This window comes from Diadema antillarum, unplaced genomic scaffold (genome assembly GCF_040938485.1).
Source record: "Diadema antillarum isolate AM-2024a unplaced genomic scaffold, OU_Dant_1.0 scf00000075, whole genome shotgun sequence".
Classification (NCBI taxonomy): domain Eukaryota; kingdom Metazoa; phylum Echinodermata; class Echinoidea; order Diadematoida; family Diadematidae; genus Diadema; species Diadema antillarum.
Window position 1 is genome coordinate 5,535,752 of NW_027270964.1, and position 13,029 is coordinate 5,548,780.

General features: G+C 38.8%; 1 long non-coding RNA gene across 1 annotated transcript; it reads right to left on the reverse strand.

The window, feature by feature from the left end:
- Positions 1 to 3,335: 3,335 nt before the first annotated feature.
- On the reverse strand, positions 3,336 to 7,271 carry LOC139717430 (uncharacterized). Its single transcript, XR_011709969.1, has 4 exons — positions 6,488 to 7,271; positions 5,919 to 6,063; positions 5,113 to 5,207; positions 3,336 to 4,470 (listed from the first exon to the last, which is right to left on the reverse strand). It is a non-coding gene; the product is annotated as an uncharacterized lncRNA (long non-coding RNA).
- Positions 7,272 to 13,029: the final 5,758 nt, after the last annotated feature.

A 13,029-nucleotide genomic window follows, 5' to 3' on the forward strand; every position in this document is an offset into this window, starting at 1 on the left:
GCTATATATATTATAAACATTGTATTTGCTCCGCGTATTGGCAGTACTAGAAATAATAATAATGATGTCACAATATATGAATGCATTAAATGCCAATTGCCTTGATTTTGAATAAAAATCTTTAAGGCAATTGGCATTTAATGCATTCCTCTATTGTGACATTATTATTACTATATACATTATATGTATATAATAGGCCTATATATGAGTGTGTGTGTGTGTGTGTGTGTGTTTATTTGTATGTGTGCGTGGAGAGAGGGAGAGAGACAGAGAGGAGGGGAGAGAGAAAACAAGAGTAAGAAGCAAAAGAAGCAGAACAGTCTGAACAATGTGTGCAGAAATGGTCCATAATATGTGTAGGAATAAACTGTGACCACGTTCACTTGACAAACTGTCAATTCATTGATTCAGTGTGCGGAACAATTGACAATATACCTGACATCTCATTGAAACATCGCATCAAATTGCCATTGATATTCGCAGTGCTCAACGGTACATTTTATTTTCAATGATATAACCCTGTTTTAGTTGAAAAAAGTTGTTAGATGTCTTGATAAGGCTGATTAAAATGACAACGCGCTTGCGTAATTTTGTGGCAAAATGTGAGGTGGCCTCAAGCAAAGAAACGTTGGTAAAACATTATGTTGCGATGTTTATTAGTACAAACAAGATTAGTAAAAAAAAAATTTATAGTATTCTAACATTCACTGTGACCAAACTTAGAGAGAACAACTTGAACAAGCCATCTTAATGCACACACAACCTAAATTGGTAGGCAGGACTAATAAGAAGCTAGTCCAGATGGTGTCACCCTGGACTAGTGTTATTCTTGTAATGCTAGCTTGACTTGCTTATTGGACTACCGTGAAGTTAGTAATGACTACTGGACTTGGTAAGCCAAGGCAAGTAATGACTTCTGGACTTGCATAATGCTAGTCATGATGTTAGTTAACACTGCTGGACTAGGGAAATCAAGCTAGTAATGAGCATAAAACTACTCATCATGTTAGTAGTGATTGCTGGACTAGTTAGGCAAAAGATAGTCAAAGAGTGCTGGACTAGCACAAAGCTAGTCATGTCTGCTGAACTAAGTTACTAGCTTTGGATTTCCGTGCTAGTCATGACTGCTGGACTAGCATGAGACTTGTAATGGATGCTGGACTATGCTGAGTAAGGCTAGTCATTGCTGCTTGACTAGAAAACGACTAGCTTTAAACTAGTGTAGATGGTGTCAAGTTACACTAACATAGAGCTAGTACAAACAGCTAGACTAGCTTATTGCTGGTCTGGCCCTTTTGACTAGCTTTCACCAAACCTAGTGCAGCATGCGTGACAAGCGAAAGCTAGTCAAGGTCTCGGAGATGAATCTGAAATGAAATTACATGTATGCAGATAATGTAACTGTGACGAAAATACATTAAAACAAAAGCAATAATATCAGGTTAAAAATCTCAAATTTTATTCATCCAACGAATGCAGCAAATTAATGTAGACATCATGAATATCACAAATGAATCTTACATAATTGAAAAGAAATTGAATTGCAGCATTGAATAAACAAATGAATATACAGGGTTACATAAAAACACTCAATGCACAATGGGAAGCATGAAATAAATCAAGAGTCAAGCTCTACAACTGCATATCTCCTTATATACAACATTTATATAAAATTGAACCCGTAAATGGCCATGTGTTGTGAACTTGCAACCCAAAAGGGTGGACCAAAAAGAACAAAATTATGTTATGATTCATTGTTATATGAGCTCATTAAGCACATGAAATTGTGACACGGCAAGTGATAGAACAAAAAAACCATGAAGGTGTGGGGGAGGTGAGGGGGAGAGGGGAGAGAAACAGTACACATAAAGTCTATGGGAGCGATTGTTTTTTAATTATGTGAATAACTTTGCTATACTAGGAACTAGGCAGTTGATTTTGGTTTTATCTTACAGCTAGGACAGGTATAATAATCCAACTCCAAATGCATTATAAATTTCTCAATGATAATTATCTCAAATCAAGTCACAAAAGCTTTAATCATATGACCAAGTCAACTTAACACTATGAGAGCAAATTTATTATAATTCATAATTTTGGTATAATATGGGCTACAAACTTGATTTGAGTCTTTCTCATCCTTCTCATTATTTCAGCTTCATAACGCATGTTTTATTGTACAGTGTATTAAGAACTATAAATTATATGTGGCTATACAACTCGAAATCTGTGTCAAGGAGTAGCCGCAAGGCAAAGTCTGAAACTAAAGCAGAAATTCATTCCCAAGGATTGTGTACTAAATGTACAGTACATGTATTTTGGAATTTAAGTAGAGAAATCTGACTCTGGTTGCTTTCTTACAAATGATTATAACATAGGCATATAGTAATAACTCATTGAGATAATGTGTGTGGTTCCTATACAATTTCGTTATCACAGAGTATATTTCATAAACTTTCACACACAAACACATTACTGTCCATAAGAATAAGATGTAATGAGGCTTGCAGTGATGTAACATCCAATACAAATGTAGGTACATGTGATGTATTAATCTGATCTAAAAATACAACAAACGGAACAAATTTTCTAAAGATTTCAGATTTTGACTTTCTTTTTATATCATGCCATTTTGTACAGAAAGGATGCATTTCTGAAGGTGGTATCAAGGTATGAAATCAGACTAGTACAAGACCGATGTTACTACACAAAACAGTCTGTCCAAAGGGGTTTTCCGAGGTATTGTCATGAACAACATTTCATGAATATTCTTTATCTTTAAGGTATCTACTTAAAACGTATCTTGACTGTAATGCTTTCGGGTCTGGAGAGCAAGATTTTTTTCCTCTCTTGGGGGCCCTATCCTCTGCCCCCCCCCCCCCCCCCCCCCCCCGAGCTCTAAGGAGGTTATCATAGGTATTGAGGCATTGTCATGAACGTATATTCTTCACCTATAAAGATATCCACATACACCATATCTTGCCTATAATGCTTGTGGATCTGGAGCACAAAAGTTTCTCCCATCTTCCCTTGCCCCCCCCCCCCCCCCCCCCCCCTCGACCACATGCTCAACATGAACAACCTTGGGACCCTACCCACTAAGGATGATCCCAACCAAGTTTGACTGAAATCTGGACTCCGGTTTGAAGAAGATGGACATGTGTTTTTTCCCCTTGGCCCCCACCACCGAAACTTGGGTCTTTCCATGAACAAACTATATTCTTTATAGGTAAATGTATAGATCTACAAATAACATATTAACTGCATTGTTTTGGGTCTGGAGAAGAAGATTTTAAAAGATTACCCCCTTTTTCCCTTTGGGGCCGTCCCCCTGGGCCACATGCTCCACATGAACAACTTTTGGTCCCTACCCCCTAAGAATGATCCCCACCAAGTTTGGTTGATATCCGCCCACCAGTTCTTGAGAAGAAGATGAAAATGTAAAAGTCTATGCACGACGCATGACGAACAAAAAGCGATCGATCGCAATAGCTCACTCAAGCCTTTGGCTCAGTTGAGTTTAAAATAGACACAATGAACATTACCCACTTCACTAGCAGTTGTTAAGACCACATTTTGAAAACAGTACAGGGATCGACCAGTCTCTGTCCTAAAAATAGATCAATTTTTTTTTTTTCACCAGAAAGCCAGTTTCTGACTAAAGGCAGTTTATTGTGTTACTGATATTTGATCATCTAATATTCAAATTAAATATCAACTAGCACTAATTGACAAAAAACTTCTTCAAATGGGAGCAATTTGAAACAGTTAACCAAAATAAACTAACAATTATACCTCAAATGACCTTGTTTTTTGACTTTTGAGGCTTTGACCCTGTCATGTGACTTCAAAGTGTGTCATAAGGGGAAAGTTACCATAGTGCACCTATTATCCAAGTTTGGTTATGATTGAAGTTCAAAAAAGTTACTGAAACTGTAACAGATGGACACATGGAAGGAAGCATGGATGAACATACAGAATTTGGATCGTTATGTGTCATCACAATATTTGGTGAATACTGCCAGTTGTTTGGGAAAATAAAATCTTCCCTATAATAAGGTTGTTTTCAGGGCAGCTTGAAGTTTCAAAACAAACTCTTTTCATCGACGAACCCTGTTCTACTTTTAGTGTTGAAGTGCTGCAGTACGTCCTGGTAACAGCTTCATGTTCAACTACAGATGAGCCTGATGAGGCTGACTCTTCAACAAGAATGTAAGTTCCAACTTCAGAGGAGCATTTAATGTATCTCAAAAGAGGAAAAAGCAAGGATATGTACGTAGGCCTATACACCGATGGTAGCTGTCTCTTCTCGTTGGGCTTCTAATCTAACGTTGGAATTGTGTTCAGTCAGGGGCTTGGTGGGAGCTGCAACTACTCTCTCTCTGCCTGAGTTGATGAGTGGTGTCATAGCTCCTCAAGGTCTCCAAACGATACTCAATGAATCCCGAGATCCTCGTCATACAGGTACTCCTGAAATATAAGAATGCATTGTAGGTCAAAGCTTTTTCTCGAGTCTCAACAAATTTCACTTTGGCACAGAGTTGACTATAACTGATGAAGATCTGATAGCAGTAGAAATACATGTAGTGGCATTCTTATGGAAGAAAACGAGAATAGGTTTATAATAAATGAACGGCGCAACTGGCATGTTGGAGCTTATGTTACATTACGTTACGTTGGAGTTTACGTACATCCAACCTAAGTCATGGAATCAGACCAATCTGCACACAAAATTTATTAGACATCTATGAACATGTACATCAAAGATTATCAAAAGCCCCCACATTGCCTGTATATTTGCCCAATGATTTAATTAAGACATAGATGCAATTAATTTCCCTGTAAAGGCCCTTTTTTTTTTTTGGGGGGGGGGGGGGGGGGGCTCATGACCATATCCTGAACCACTTTGGGTCCTTGCCCCCTAACTAAACAAGGATGATCAACTCCTAGTATGGTTGAATTCTGTCCACTATCTCTGGAGAAAAGTTGAAAATGTTCAAGTTTTTGCAAGCTAGATGAATAAGATACAATATACCATGTATGTCACTTAAGCTTTCTGCTAAAGAGGGCTAAAAAGTTGTAGATCACATAAACTTATGAGTATAAACTTACATATCCTTGTGCACCTTGTGTGGTGTCTCACAAAGTGGGGTACTGCATCGTAACTGCCTTGGCTTCAACGCGTCTTTTGCTCACTACTTGGGTATCTGAATTTAAAAAGGAAGCAAGAAGAATGTTAATCATATTCTACGAAGCATAACATCATAAAATTGACCCTCATTTCAATCTTTTAAGGGGCTGAACTATTTTCATGTTTTTTTTCTTGGCATTAATTTCTATTGCTATTCAGTACCGCTGTTTCAAGTACATTTATTCATGTGCTTCTTACACCAAATATCAGTTAATACAAATGAAAATTTCATGCAGATCGGTTAAGTGTGGATGTGCACAGTTAGTAGAAAAATACAAGATGTGATTATCCATCGAACTTTATGGCAAATCAATTTCCACTTTTTTATTCATCATTATTATAATTATATCATAAGTATTAGGACTATTATCATTTACATGTGGCCCAATGGGGCTACCAAGAAAATAAGTCAGCGCGGAGTCTTGTAGGTACACTCTGTTTACATGTTTCATACAAGTATATCAGTCTTTATTTTTAAATCTATAACCATCACTTCATTTTATACCACGCTATACTTACCGGTCCCTTCATTTTTTATTTTTTTTTTTAATTTTTTTTTTTTTTGGGGGGGGGGCACATTTTAGTCTGTTATTCTCTATATTTGAGAAGACAAAAACAAAAGTGAACAGGCAAATTAAATGGTGCTATATTGCATGGAAATGTATAGTACAAGACATGACAATGGGAAACTGGTTTTCCAGACCAGTATTCAAACAATTGAACTTACGCTGTACAGTTTTCTGCTTCCATTATCAACAAGAAATATGCTACGATGATCTGGATAAGCAGGTGTCTCCTTGGAGCAGTCAGAACTCCTTCCATCAGCTATTGAAGTATCTCCTCCCCCTTGGAGTGATGTGTGTGTTGAATTCCTGGGCAAATAAGTAAAATTTAAAGGTTTTACAAATCATACAAATTATGGCATGAGGATAATAGGTCCCTCCAGTTTACATTATAAACTTGAAGTGCAAAATCATTTAATATACATATTTGCCATAAGCAACGTTCAGCTCTACTTACACAACTCAAGACTGACCATAACATGGTTTTCACTTCTGTCGATACAGCAAGTACACATTTTTCTTAAATACGAGTATTAACCTCTCAAGGCTTTCATTTTCAGAGAGAAGGACAGCTCCAAAACTGCTCCATGAAGAATAATTAATACTTGAAAATCATTTCTTCAAACAAAACAAAACCAACAAAGCTTTCAGTGTCTTAATGTAGCCTCTTATGTAATTACTGAGACTCTAGAATGTAAAATAAATCATCGTGGAAAACAACAGAATAGCTTACAGCAGGGTTAGTGCAATGGAAGTCCATATCTCAGAGGCTCCTTCGCTGATGTTGGCCCGGTGTTTCCAGCATTCGTCAACCCTGCATTCAATGGCTAGTCGTTGGCCACATCTGTTACATGTACTTCTTCAATCTGGTGATCTGCACCCTCGTGGTGTGACAGAGACTGTACAGCTATCAATCTGTCTTCGTTCTCCAAATGATGACCCCTATACCGAGTTCCTTTAAATCACCATCACTCCCGAAGAACTGTCATGTTACGTCTTTTTATCTGGAGGAAAGCATGAAAACACAATGTTCAGAAATAGATTTAGAACTCATCTCCACAAGACAATATGCAGTTCCGTTTTGTCCACACAAATACTAAGTGTGCATCAATAGAAAAGCTAGTAATTACTTTTTAGCTACATCGATCAGCATATTTAGAAAGACCCAAAGATGATCTCTGCCAAATTTCAATGCCTAAGGTCACCTGTAACTTTCATAAAAACCAATGTTCAAATATAGTACCCGTTGTCGTCTGCTAAAAGGGGGATCGATCTCCATGATGTGTGAGCACGTTGATCTTCAGCTAGAAGTGTGATGTCACAGTGGACTAACACTTAACAGTGCATGCATCGTATTTCTTACTTAGATGATTGCCACACATGACGTGGGAGTGCAATAGCACTATGGTATTCTCCCAGCTGTGTGGATGCTCGAATGTGGTGGCAAATAAAAGTCCTTTTTACTACATAGGTCATCACAATTATATAAATCACCAAATTTCACCATTTTTTTTTTATTACCGTATCAATCGAAATCACCTTCTGGCAACACAGTGTCAGTGATTCGGCTGTCGACTCAACAGCAATGTAGAGTTTCTAGACGCTTCTAGTCTATTGCATTAACCCTATTTCAACTGGGCTATTGGAGACCAAGTTTTACGGGGGGGGGGGGGTCAATTTGACCCCCCCCCTTCAGATCTCGGCCGCCGATCACGTGATCGCCGCAAAATGTTGCCTGAAAATAGAGCCGGATGTCAACTACAAGATTACATGGTCATACAATAGAAAAAATGTTGATTTTATATTTTCGAATAAATTAATTATGCAAATTTATGCATGAAATTATATTTTTACATATAACTCCAACAAAAAGACTGAAGGATTGCTAAATTTTTGTGTCAGAGTTCCTCAAGACACATCAAACAATTTTCTTTTAAAAAATAGCGCAGTCGAAATCAGTTTCTTTTGTTTTTTATTGTTTTGTTAATTTTTCATGTATTTTACTGTTTTTTCGATCTTTTGTTTTCCATTGTTTGTTTGGTTTTTTTTCCAAAATTTGTTGCAGGCACTTTTTCAAGCTTATCTACATTAGAATTGATTAATTTCAATGGTTAAAAGTTGAAATAATCTAATTTATATCAATTAAACAAAAAAAAAACAAAAAACCACAATTTGCATAGGATTTGCACAGAAATCATGAATTTGAGCTGTTTTCAGGTTGACATGCATAAGCAAAACATTGCGTAACTTCAAAACGGTGTACCCGGACGTCGCAAATTTGGTCTCAAAATATGCGGGAGACTTCAATGAAAAAAGTCATGAAATGATGCGGCAAAATCTTTGCGCATTGCGGAATCGCGGCGTGAAATGTCGAGAAGGGGGTCAATTTGAACCCCCCCCCCCAGTTAAAATAGGGTTAATTATAGCACAGCTTTATATACGTCGATCTCTAACCGTGGTCTAAACTCGACTAGACGTCTCCCTCTACATACTTTACAGTGATCATCTCTGTGTGCATGATGCTATGCTTGTAGTCCATGTAGAGTTCATACCACTGCACTGTAGGCCTAACGTTAGGTCTATAATACCGCAATGAGAACCGGACCTAGGCCCTAGGATATAGCTTATCCTGGAAAACCGTTCAATGTAGGCCCTAGATGTTTAACAGTGGTCTAGGTTCTGCTTCTACTACGTTCTAGGGCTAAATCGTGATAACGGTCCCCTCTCATTCTGCGTGTGTGTCTCCACTAATGCGCAAAGTCTATGGAGGTTGAAAGAAGTCCCCAGCTATAGCGGTGAAGGGTCAGTGGGGACCTAACCGGAGTTCTAGACTACCTACTAATACTAGTTGGGCCTAACCCGTTAGTAATAGTAGGCCTATTTCGCGTTAATGCTGTTCTAGTTGGAATAGAATAAATGAGTAGAGCCTACAATTAACGCCAACGGTTGTGAGACTTGTTTAGACTAACGGTTAGACTTTTACAGTTATATAGAACTAGAGTAAGCCCTACCTCGGTAGAACCCCAACTTAAGTACATGTACAAGTACTATGTAGACTAGACCGTGTCTAGTTCTATTAGTTTCTCTAAGATCTAACATTACACTGTTAGTGTTAGTAGTTAACGTTAGGCCTACGACTAACGTTCTGGAGAATTTAGACTCAGAGTTTAGTGTGTCCCAATATTTTCTGAAACGCATATAATGTTAACGTTAGAACTTTTAGAACTCTATTGATCTATTGATGATCGATGTATCGCTCTATAGGTGCCTACAAAAGTACAAGTAGCCCCCTAACACAGTTACAATGTCAGATGTACAATGTCAATGACGGTTACATTCGTCACTCATTTTTGTTAATTTTGGAAATCATAACCTGGTCTAGACTCTATTTTGTTTGAAAAATGCGTTTCTAACGTTAAAAAGTTAAAGACTTTATAGTCCGCGAATAGGACGAGCCCCATCCCAACATGCACAAAGACTCAAAGTATTATTACTGTAGTATTAGATCCTAACACCTAACAGTTGAGTTTCGGCCTCGGATTCTAGCTGTTAGGTGTTAGATCGTAAGGTAACTGCGACCAGCCCCATAGCTAACTGTGTACACTAACGTTACAAGGAGCGTCCCGGGCCCGGGGTTATTCGAAACGTAACTTAGATGGTCGTTTATGGAGAGGTAGACTAGCCCATAATACTGGAAAAACTCAACAAGTGGGTTATAATTAGATCGATCTATGGTTTGCTTACCTTCAAAAATGTGAATAATATCTCCGCCCCACTCCATTTGAAGACAGACATTTTCTCACGTCCATTACATCCAGGCGCTGATTCTCACGATTGCACACGCACGTAAATCCTATGCATACATAAATACACGCACAGCACATCGTATACACATGCACACAGTACGTCCACGTACAGGCGACGCGTCGCTCAGGTAAACCTTCCCGCGCCCAAACCAGGGGAAATTGCGGCTGGTGATTGGCTTAAAGTAAACACATGACAGGGAAATTCTCAATTTCTATTGGCCTAACCAAATGCATTCAAATATGTATTCACTGGAATTCACCCTAGTTCTACCAACTTGACTTACTAGTTCACGGTAGTTCCTTCAGTTTTACTAACATGCGCTGTTTTCGTAAGATCAACGAGTTTATGATAGTTTCTCCACTTCGACTAGCTTTACACTAGTTCCTCCACTTTGACTAATTCTTGGCGTATACACTGCAAACTAGTACAGCATACAATTTTATGCTAGTCAGACTTGATTGACTAGCTTTGGGTTAGTAAACCATGGCCTGATTTAATCCAGCAGAGCATTACTAGCTGCATTGCCGCATTTTACTATCATCATGTTCGTACAGCAAGTTTTACTAACCGTGCTCGACTAGTTTAATGCTAGTCAGGCCAGGAATTGACCCATTTAGGTTGTGTGTGTGAACTCCGAGCATATGATTTTTAAAGCCATACCACATAAAATATCAACTTAAATATGTGTAGGTCTGTTGTACCACAAAACATCCTATCATATATAATTTAAGCGATAAAACCTAAAATATATGGAGATATCAGTATTTTTCTCATTAAACCGTAACTGTAGACGGTTTAATCTGGAAACATTTTTATTATAGCTATTGTTCATATTTTGTATATTAACAATAGGCCCTATGTATACTTAACATCGATTTTACCGATTCATTTTTTTTTTTTTTACTGTGGTTGTTTCTATCCCTAACTCATGTTTTGGAACTATTCTAAAGCACTAATGCTGGGTTTTTGTTTCGTCTGTAAATGGTAAATTATGCCTTTAAAGTCTAATGTAGACAGAAGCATATACTAAGTAATGTCTGATGCTGGGCTTCAGAGCTATTCACTATATAAACGTATTGTTGCAATGACAATCACAACTCCATTGACAAGGCATTCAAGTAATGTCACTGAGATAATTGATACTTGTAAATATCACAGTAACCATAGTAGACTGCCTCTTCTCAGGTCGAGCGACCTCTTCACCAACATCCATGCATTCATCTTGCTCTCTCTTTTGTTTCACAAGCTCTTTGTTATAATACTGCATATTTGTTTCATAAATATTGCTCACTTTGGATGTATTTTCCCCTCTCTGTTAGATCCAATACATGATGAAGTGGCTGTCATCGATTGCCTGAAATACAACCATCGGTTTATTTGACAGTATTTCTTCCCCGCCATGATCACTGCGTCGAAAATTTTCCGTGAATATTGTGACAGCACACAGTTTTGCTACATTTATTGTAGAGAGGTGAATTTTTTCTTTTTTGTTTTTGTTTCGGCGCGACTTAATTGCTGTCAACCACTAGGTGTATGTTTGACATGCGCATCAATTATGCGACAAGTGTCAGGCGACATCGTTTCTTTTCGTTTCTTTTTCTTATTTCATGGAACACACGGTGCAGAAAGTGATTATACCGCATTTTGTTATTTCATCCCAGGCAACCGCCATTGTCACATGCATATTAGATCTTTTACTTGTGCGTCAATTCTTTATTAGATTTGTCTCGTTTTTCTCCACCCATTTCTCGTTTGTCAGTGACAGCAGGAAACAAAGACAAGGTGTCACTGTTTAACTTAACTGAGGAAACTGCCAGAGTATTAAACACATAGAATTCCAAAAGGAACGTTTCAAGATTTGCGATATATCTCTCTGATCACATATTGCAGTAGACCACTTCTCTGCTTATCTCTCTCTCTGTCTGTCTCTATCTCTTTTTCCATATCTCTGTCTACCAATGTGTGCCAGAGTGATGCGCCTTGGTTTTTTTCCTCGTTAAATGATTCTCATCAAAGCACCGTCGGGCATTGACAAACTTTAAGTTTGCCGCTGATGCTGTTAGTGTTTCTCAACCATTAATAATAAATGTAATTTTGTTTCTCACCTTCCTCTTTCCCCTTCTCTCCAAATCTTCTCCTCGTTTTTTTCTCTTTCTCTCTCTCTCTCTCTCTCTCTCTATCTCTTCTGGACTGTTTACCCACTTCATTTTCCGGACCCATTTAACCTAAATTTCCTTCAAGCTTACACGTAGCTCCAGCGTTCTCTCGGCATGCCGCCCGAGAGCTCTCCCCTTTCCACGGGCAACATCCCCCGCCTCAACGAGTGCGAGATATGATGAACAAGTCAGTGTGGCTTGATGGAGGAGGCGGCGGGTTGCGTCAAACGGACGGGGCCCGCCTCCGACGCCTATACTCCTTCGCAACGATGGGGAAAGAGAAAAATCAAAGTCCCCGCCGTAACTGCCTCATTCGCGCCCGTACGATTAAGCACGGCGAACACACAAATTTGATTTCATGCATCCCCTCCTATTAATTCGCCTCGCCTCACCTGGAGCTAGAAAGCATCTAAGGATCGTGGAACCCACGGAAGATAAAGAAAGAGGTGGCCAGAAGGCGGGAATATTTTACGGCCTGCGCAACAGATCATTGCTAACAGCCACAGCTCGAACAAGGCATTCAGTTTCTCCGAGAATCGCCCTGGAGACGAATAATTACATTGATATTTTGATCTGACTTGTCTCTATGACAAGTAATATTCTCTCCCTTTTTTGAACAATTTTCGTCCTCTATCGCCCGAAGTCGGTGAAAACGCGAACTGCTGTGTTGGAGTACAAGCGCGCAACATGTCGGCGAGGTTTTAAGGCACGAGTGAGTAGCTCGGAGACCGCAACTAGCGGTGCGGAAAATGAGCTCATCGCGCAGAAAGTCAACCCGTGGCGGCAACCTCACATGTCTCAACATCAACTCTTAGCAAAATGCTGTCGGCAGTATTCATTTTTTTTTAATGGCCAACACCGCTTTCCCCTCTCTCTTCTATCCCCTCACACCATGTTCTTCTGGAGAATTCATACCTTACAATTTCCCTTGTTCTTTAGTCTCATGAATTCCTGAATCAATGTTTTGCCCTTAGCACGCCTAGGGTTATAGAAGGCTAGAAAAGTACATGCCAGCTTAAAGCTATGTGTATGATGTTGCAGGAAATGTTGGAGTTTGGCAGGTACACTTTTTACTCTCTAATTACTTGTCAACATTAAATTAGGGATTTTGATTGAATTTTGACTGGTTAGTGAATGCCACCGACGAGCAAACAACATTATAGACTCCCAACATCACTTTCTCTTACTAAGTGCTTCTATTTTATAGACTCGTTAGAATTCACTTTTATTCTCCTCCGCAGGTGCGACAGGAATGCCTTCTTTGTCTTCTTTCTGATGACAAAAAAAGAAAGAAAGAAGGAGACAGCGAACA